Below are 9,552 nucleotides of genomic sequence, written 5' to 3'. Positions count from 1 at the left end.
GCCTTGCAGTTAGGTGACGCGCATGCATCCCCATGCATGCGCATCGCAGGATCATCGTAGGCCATCTTGAGCAACTCATGGCCAGCGATTTCTGATGCTATTGAACCCAAGGATTAAAGGGGGAATGAACCAAGTAGTCATACTTTAGTTTTCACCATATTTTAGGGTAGAATTCTAGAGAGAGGCTCTCTTCTCTCTCTAGATTTAGGGTTCTTATTTCCATTTCCTTTTTTATATAGATTTTAATCTTGTTTCATTTTAGTTTTCCTTTACTTTTATTTGTTCTAGTATTTTAGTTTATATACTTCTCTTGTTAATTTCTTATGTTGCTCTCTTTTATGTTGATGAACCATTGTTTGATCTTGATTTCTTCTAATGCAATTTTATGTTTCCATGTCTTCTTTTCTGTTTATCTTCATTGCTATTGATGATCTCTTACTTATGTTAGTTATGGGTTTTGTTAATTCTTGCATTTTGTGATGTTTACTTTTATTGCATTCTAGGTGTTTGGTGAAATGTTTTCTCTAATTTTTGAGTAATTTCCTTTACTCTTAGCCTAGGCTAAGAAAATTGGGTGACCATGAGTCATTGGGTCTCATTGATTTGGTGATTGAGAACCCTTAGTGGTCAATTTGATAACCATTGACTCTAACCTATTACTAAGTTAATTAGTAGCTAGGTTAGGACTTATAGATTGATGTTGATCAAGCCTATTTGACGTACTTTAAGCGTTGAGGTAGACATTATACTTACTTCAAGCATAGAAGTAGACTAAATAGGTTGGTCCCTCATAATTGTCAATATTTGGTTTGTAGATGATGACAAGTTATCTTATGCTAGTTTTACAAGCATTTTTCACTTGTTTCATTAGGTTTTATGCACTTTCTTGCACAATAAGTAAGTGATTGGAGTGGAATTTCATGATCATTTTGAATCAATCAAACATCATTTATTTTACACAAAATCATAAGGTTTATGTTAGAATTAATTGATTTCATGAATGATGCAAAGACTTTGTGATTTTGGTGAGAGTTTGATTGGTTGTTTGATTGCTTGTAGGTGAAGAAATGAAGAAAAGGGGGAAGCAATCAGGGAAGCGTTACGTTCAAATAGAGAACGCTACGCTTAGGAACACAAACAGCTAGCGTACACTTTGGAAGTGAGCACCACGTTCACTTTTATACCTTTTTTGTGGGTTTTGAGCTTGGGAGGCAAGCTTGTGCCGTCCACAAGGTGCAACTCTCAAACAAGTGAGCATAGCGCTCAATGAAGACACAAAGGGTAGAGCTCAAAATCAGAGCATAGCGCTCAATAGGAGAGCACTGGGCAAGGAAACTCGCACACCAAGGGAGAGTGTTCAACGAGTGAGCGCAGCACTCAATAAGAGAGCTGATAAACTATTATTTTATGATTTATATTGTGTTTAATTGTGTGATTTTATCAAATCTTTACCCACTTATTCATTAAATTAGCATGTATTTACAATTCCTTCCCAAAATTACCCCATGGTTGAAAACTGCTTCCTAGAGACTTTTAATTATGTATTTTAATTCTCCTTTATTCCATTCGATGCCGTGATCTGTGTGTTAGGTGTTTCAGTCTTTATAGGGCATGAATAACTTGGAGATCGGGAAGGAGGCTTGCAAAAATGGAAGGAACACAAGAAAAGGAGGAGATGACCAGCGAGAAGTGACGCGGACGCATGGCTCACGTGACCGCGCGGAACGGAGGAAATCGCAGTGATGCGCTCGCATGCCTGACGTGAATGCATGGATTGGAAACTGCACAAGTGACGCGAATGCGTGGACGACGTGCACGTGTGGCAAGGCAAGACGTTGGATGACGCGAACGCGTGGATGACGCGATCTGTAGAATCTGCAGAATTCGCTGGGGGCGATTTTGGGCCCTATTTTGACCCAGTTTTCAGCCCAGAAAAGCAGATTAAAGCCAGGGAACATGCAGAGACCAAGGACAACATTCATTCCACATAATTTTGAGTTTTAGATCAGATTTTACTCCTCCTCTAGGTTTTCTCTCTACACATTCATAGTTCTTAGGATTTTGATTTTATTGCTTTTTAGATTGGGATATTGAGAAGAGTTATTACCTCCGGCAAGACTTCATCATTCTAGTTTGTTTCCTTACTTGTCACTTACTCTTTCATATCCTTATTTTATTCAGAGTTACTATTGGATTAATTTTAGAATTTATTAATACAAAAACCATTTTTATTTTTATTGATCCTTTTGATCATTATTTATCATATCTTTCTCTATTTTCCCTTCTTATTTCATGAATTTCACAATCATAATGAGCGAGTAGTTCCATAACTTGATTGGGAGTTGATTGAAAGGAGGACCTTGAGTTGGATGCTCAATAGTAAAATTATAATTGGTATTAGCGTTGGGTCGCCATCTAATCACTGACACTAATCCTTCCCAAGGGAGAGGATTAGAACTTGTGAATAGAAACTGACTTCCAACTTGCTTGACTTTCCTTTATTCGGTAAAGGATAACTGAGTAGACAACCTTCAATTATCAATTGATCTTGAGAGAACTCCATCAAGGATAGGACTTCCAACTAATCTACTCCCGATCAAGGTTTTTTTTATTTAATTTATATAAATTCTCTGATTTAATTTTCTGTCTATCAAACTCAAACCCTTTTGGAAAACATCTGATTAATAAAATAGCACATCTTTCTGCAACTCATTGGGAGACGAGTTGGGATTCATACTCCCAGTATTTTAATTCTAATTTTGTGACAACCCTTCTAAATTGATAAGCAGAATTTTGGTTGGTTGAGAACTATACTGGCAACGCATCTCTTATAATAATTTCTTAACTCGCCAATTTCCGCCACGTCAATTTTTGGCGCCGTTGCCGGGGAGTTGCAATAGAGTGCTAAGTTATTGATTGAAATTTATTTAGTTGAATTTTATTTTATTTTGCTACTATGAGCTGCATGTTTCTTTCGTTAAATGACGCATTCACTTCCTGATCCAAGCTTGCCAGTATTTGATCCTGAGATTGAAATAACTATTTCACGCATAAGGCAAGCTCGGCGTCGGTTAGTCCTCTCCGAGGGCGAATCTAAAATGTCACTTGAGGAAGAAACAAGCTCCCTTTCTACTGATTTGGTTGATTTATGTGCAGGTGACATGGCAGCACCTAGGAGAGTTACTATCCAGGAGGCTGGAGCCCCTGATTTCACACTGCAACCGTTTCAAGCGCATCACCCAGCGGTGGCTACAGATTTTGAAATAAAGACTGCACTACTCAACTTGATGCCTAAATTTCATGGCTTACTTGCTCAAGAGCCTATCAAGCACCTTAGAGATTTCCAAGCAGCCTGTTCTACTGTCAGGCGTGATGGTGCAGATGAAACTTCTATTTTGTTAAAAGCTTTCCCATTCTCTCTTGAGGGAAAGGAGAGAGAGTGGTACTACACTCAACCCGCAGCAACTATTTTTGACTGGGATACGCTTAGAAGAAAATTTTTGGAAAAATTCTTTCCAGCTGAAGTCACTGATAAACTGAGGAAAGACATTTCCATGATTGTTCAGGACGAGTCCGAGACTTTCTACGAATACTGGGAGCTCTTCAACAATCTTCTAGAAGCATGCCCCCACCATATGATTGACAAGATAGTGTTGCTCGGCTACGTCACACAGGGCATGAGGCCCCAAGATAAGACTACATTGGAAAGTGCTAGCAATGGGTCTATGAAAAAGTACAAGACCACTGATGAGGCATGGCAATTGATCAGCGACTTAGCTGAATCTACTAGGAATCACAGGCAGAAACAAGGCCGATCAAAAGCTGTTGCAGAAGTATCCTCTAGCAGAGAGACTGCTGCTCTAAATCAGAGTATCTGTGAAATGACCAACTTACTGAAGCAGATGCAGTTGAGTCAACAACAAGCTCAGCCCTCTCCACCACAGCAAAGCCAACAGTTGGTTCCACAAAGAGTATGCGGGATCTGTGCTGATTATAGCCATTATACTGATGAATGTCCGCAGCTCCAGCAGGAAGGCAATACTGTGGCAGCCACTCATAACTTCTATGACCGTTCCAATCAAGGTGGTAGCTACAACCATGGATGGCAGGACAATTCAAACCAAGGTTGGAGAGATAATTCTAACCAGGGCTGGAGGGACAACAATAATAGAGGAGGCAGAGACAATCAGGGAAATTAGCGGTGGAATAATAACAACAACAGGCAGCAGAACCAGAATCAGCCTTACAGAGTACCTCACCTGAGGCAATTCCAAGGACCACAGCACAACCAACAGCAGACCTCTCAGATCACTTATCCCTCTTCATCTTCTAATGATGAGTTACTATAATCTATTGATCGGAGAGAGCAAGCCATGGAAAACAACCGTACTTCTACTCTAAATGGTCTGAACTCTACCTTGCAAGCTCTTGTATCACATATTGGATCACTAAATAATTCTAATAACCAGCCTTTGAGCTCCAGCGGAATCCCCTCTTAACCATTGACCAATCCAAAGGGTGGCATCAATGCCATCACCCTAAGGTCCGGAACCAGACTGCAAGAGAGGAATCAGGAGGAGCCAACCCCATTAGAACACGCCTCAGCTGAAGAGGTAGTGGAAGTAGAGGATGCTGAAGAGGAAGAGGACATACAAGACATGGTTGAAGAAGAAGAAGCTCAACCACAGAAGGAAGCACCGAAGGAGGCAGACCTTGCAGGAAACGCCCTCCCTATTCCATTTCCACAAATTGTAAGGAAGCCCAGGAAGCAGATGGAACTCGATCCCAAAATGGTAGAAATATTCAAAAAGGTTGAGGTAACTGTTCCCCTTTTTGATGTTATTCAACAAGTACCTAAGTATGCAAAGTTTCTAAAAGATTTATGTATACATAAAGACAAAATTAATGAATTAGAAACTATTCCTTTAGATAGTTCTATATCTGCTTTAATGGGAGGTATACCTGAAAAGTGTAGTGATCCAGGTCCATGTATGGTTAATTGTACTATTGTTGGTGTGATATTTTCTGACTGCATGTGTGATTTAGGAGCATGTGTTAGTATAATGCCTTTGTCTATATATGATACTTTGAGGATCCCTCCCTTAAAAAGGTCGGCAGCTCGTTTTGTGTTAGCAGATAAAAGCATAATTACAGTGGTTGGAATTGCTGAAGATGTATTAATGAGCATTAAGGGGCTCACATTTCCTATTGACTTCTATATCCTGGAAATGCCCCCTAATGACTCAGGAAGGCCATCATCAATCCTGCTTGGAAGACCATTCCTGAAGACTTCAAAGTTCAAGCTAGACGCATTTTCCGGAACTTATTCTTTTGAAATAGATGGCAGAATAGTGAAATTCAGTTTAAATGGAGCTATGGAACACCCTCTGGATGACCTTTCTATCTCCCAGTGTGACATCATAGATGAAACCGTGGCTGAAGTTCACCAGGAGGAGTTAGAAGAGAAGTACACAGGACAAGGTCCAAGTGTGGGGACACTTTCAGAGGACAATGAGGGTCCTTTGCCATTATCACCAGCCCCAGATAATCCAGAGCCTGACCATGAGTAGAAATTAGAGTTAAAGCCCCTCCCTCCACACCTCAAGTATGCTTACCTTTAGGACAAGCAGAAGTTTTCAGTTATCATTGCAAGGGAACTCACTTCCCAACAAGAAGAACAGCTACTCAGTGTGCTAAGAAAACACAAAAGAGCAATTGGATGGAGCTTGGCAGACATAGAACGCATCAACCCTTAAGTTTGTGAGCACAGAATATTTTTAGAAGAGGGAGCTAGGCCTGTTCATCAACCCCAGAGAAGACTGAATCCCACTATCTTAGAGGTTGTCAAAAAGGAAGTGACCAGACTACTTGAGGCGGATATCATCTACCCCATCTCAGACAGTGAATAGGTAAGCTCAGTACAAGTGGTACCCAAGAAGTCTGGAGTCACTACCGTGAAGAATGAGCATGGAGAGCTCATAGCAACCAGAGTACAGAACGCCTGGAGGGTCTGCATTGATTACAGGCGCCTCAACCAGGCCACTCGTAAGGATCACTACCCCCTTCCATTCATTGATCAAATGCTGGATCGCCTGTCAGGTAAATCACATTATTGCTTTTTAGATGGTTACACAGGCTATTTCCAGATTCATATAGCTCCTGAAGATCAGGAAAAGACTACTTTTACATGTTCTTTTGGGACTTATGCTTATAAGAGAATGCCCTTTAGCTTGTGCAATGCACCAGCCACTTTCTAAAGGTGCATGATGAGTCTTTTCTCTGACCTTATTAAGGACTGTATGGAGGTTTTTATGGATGATTTTAGCGTTTATGGTGATTTCTTTAGCCTTTGCTTGGATAGCTTATCTAGAGTATTAGATAGAAGTGTCAGTACAAACCTTGTATTGAATTTTGAAAAATGTCACCTTATGGTTAAACAAGAGATTGTACTAGGACATGTTGTGTCTAATACTGGCATTTCTGTAGATCCAGCAAAGGTGAATGTTATTTCTAGTTTACCTTACCCTTCCTCTGTGAGGGAAGTCCGTTCGTTCCTTGGCCATGCAGGTTTTTACCAGAGATTCATCAAGGACATTAGTAAGGTAGCACTACCCTTATCCAGACTACTACAGAAGGATATTGAGTTTGAGTTCAGTGAGGATTGAAAACAGGCATTTGATAAGCTGAAAATCGCCCTGACTCAAGCTCCAATTGTGAGAGGACCAGACTGGAGCCAGCCATTTAAAATCATGTGCGATGCTTCCAACCATGCAGTAGGAGTAGCGCTGGCTCAGTCTGAAGGTAAGGACCCTTTTGTAATTGCTTATGCGTCTAAGACTTTAGACACAGCTCAGTCTAATTACACTACTACTGAGAAAGAGCTTCTTGCTATTGTTTTTACTATGGATAAATTCCCAGCCTATTTACTTGGTACTAAAGTAGTAGTGTACTCAGACCACGTAGCTCTAAAATATTTATTAGCTAAAAAGGAGTCCAAACCAAGGCTTATACGTTGGATACTGCTACTACAAGAATTTGATTTAGAAATTAAGGATAGGAGTGGTAACCAGAATCTAGTGGCAGACCACTTGAGTTTCCTTGAGCACATTAAGGATACCGCCACTCCTATAAATGATAATTTCCCGTTTGATAACTTACAAGCAGTATCTGAAGTAGTTCCTTGATATGCGCCTGTAGCTAATTATCTAGTTAGCCGCACTTTTCCTCCAAACTTTACTAAGCATCAAAGAGACAAGCTGAAAAGCGAGTCTAAATATTATATATGGGATGACCCATATTTATGGAGATGTGGCGCTGACCAGGTAATTAGAAGGTGTGTACCTCAATCAGAATTCCAGTCCATTTTAGAGGCCTGCCACTCATCTGAGAGTGGAGGACATTTTGGCCCTCAAAGAACAGCTAGGAAAATTTTAAACTTTGGATTCTGGTGGCCTACTCTTTTTAAAGACGCTGCTGAATTTTGTAAATCTTGTTCCCCATGCCAAAGGTTTGGTAATATATCCAAGAGGGATGAGATGCCTCAACAGACTATGCTTTTTTGTGAAATTTTTTATGTTTGGGGCATTAACTTCATGGGTCCTTTTCCAAATTCTAATGGTCATTTTTATATATTGTTAGCTGTAGATTACGTTTCTAAATGGGTGGAAGCAATTCCTACCCACACTGATGATGCTAACACTATTGTTTCCTTTGTTAGAAACCACATTATTTGTCGCTTTGGATCACCACGAGCAATCGTGAGCGATCAAGGCACCCATTTCTGTAACAGGAAACTAACAGGATTACTGAAGAAGCATGGGATAGTTCATAAAGTGGCAACAGCCTACCATCCCCAGACTAATGGGTAAGCTGAGGTGTCTAACAGAGAGATAAAGAGTATATTGCAGAAGATAGTCAAAACTCATAGAAGAGACTGGAGCACCAGGCTACAAGATGCACTCTGGGCATACAGAACAGCATACAAGACACCCATTGGGATGAGTCCCTTCCGCTTAGTTTATGGAAAAGCCTGTCACCTCCCAGTTGAGGTAGAGCACAAAGCCTTTTGGGCAGTAAAGGAGTGCAATATGGGATTTGAGAAAGCCGGAGCTGAGAGGAAGTTGCAACTGCAAGAATTAGAAAGCCTTCACCTAGAAGCTTATGAGAACTCAAGACTGTACAAGGAAAAGATAAAGGCTATGCACGATAAGCACATCAAGAGGAGAGAGTTCCAACCTGGGGACTTTGTCCTCCTTTACAACTCTAGACTGAGGCTCATGCCAGGCAAGTTGAGATCAAGATGGGAAGGTCCATATAGAGTCGAGAAAGCTGAGCCATACGGAGTCTTCCATCTGAGTCATCCTTCAAGCTCTGAACTTATCAAAGTTAATGGGCATCGCTTAAAGCTATATCATGGTGAGAAGGCGACGAAACCCAAGGAGCTAGAGATCTTCCTCTTGGAGGATCCACCCACAGCAGAAGACTGAGCTAGTGGAGCGTCCAACTTAAGGACGTTAAAGCAAAGTGCTAGGTGGGAGACAACCCACCATGGTATGATCGTTCCTTTCTTTCTTCTTAATTTTCTTTTTCAATAACTCTTCTTATTATTCGTGCATTTCGTTTGCATCTTCATCTGCACATTTGCATATTTAAAAAAAAAGGGAGGCTCGCGACGCGACAGCGTCACCGACGCGTCCGTGTCGCAGGTGCGTAAGAAAGAAAAATAAATCGAACAGAAAGTCACGCGGGAGCGTGGCTGGAGGCGTGCCTTTGGCACAAATTGATCCATGTGACTGCGTCACTGACGCGTCCGCATCATGTGGGAAAAATGCCTCCCACGCGTCCGCGTCACCCACGCGGACACGTGATTTGGAAATCGACGTAAGAAAGGGTGCCTGGCCGAAAGTTGTGCTGGAATGGGGCTGGACTAGCGCTAGACGCACAAGCCCTACCACGCGAATGCGTGCCCCACGCGTCCGCGTCGCATTCCAATATTGGCCACCCACACGATCGCGTCAACCACGCGCCCGCGTCACCCTGGAATTTGGCAATAATGAGTTTTGAACAGAGAGTTGTGCGAGCGCGAGGCTGCCCTCGCGCCAGTAGCACAAAATGAGTCACGCGTTTGCGTGACCGACGCGACCACGTCGATTCTTATAAGCGCCATTGGTGCACGAATTATGAATCACACTTTTCACAACTCGTACCACTGACCAGCAAGTGCACTGGGTCGTCCAAGTAATACCTCACGTGAGTAAGGGTTGAATCCCACGGAGATTGTTGGTTTGAAGCAATCTATGGTTATCTGGTAAATCTTAGTCAGGAAGTCAATTATGTTTATCAGTTGAATTGCAAATAAACAATAGAGCATGGATTAAAGGTTACTTGTTATGCACTAATGGAGAGTATGTTGGAGTTTTGGAGATGCTTTGTCTTCTGAATCTCTGCTTTCCTCTGTCTTCTTGTTCACGCACGCACGTCCTCCTATGGCAAGCTGTGTGTTGGTGGATCACCATTGTCAATGGCTACCTTCCATCCTTCCAGTGAAAACTA

This window comes from Arachis ipaensis, chromosome B01 (genome assembly GCF_000816755.2).
Source record: "Arachis ipaensis cultivar K30076 chromosome B01, Araip1.1, whole genome shotgun sequence".
Classification (NCBI taxonomy): Eukaryota; Viridiplantae; Streptophyta; class Magnoliopsida; order Fabales; family Fabaceae; genus Arachis; species Arachis ipaensis.
Note: the sequence above shows the minus strand (reverse complement) of the source record.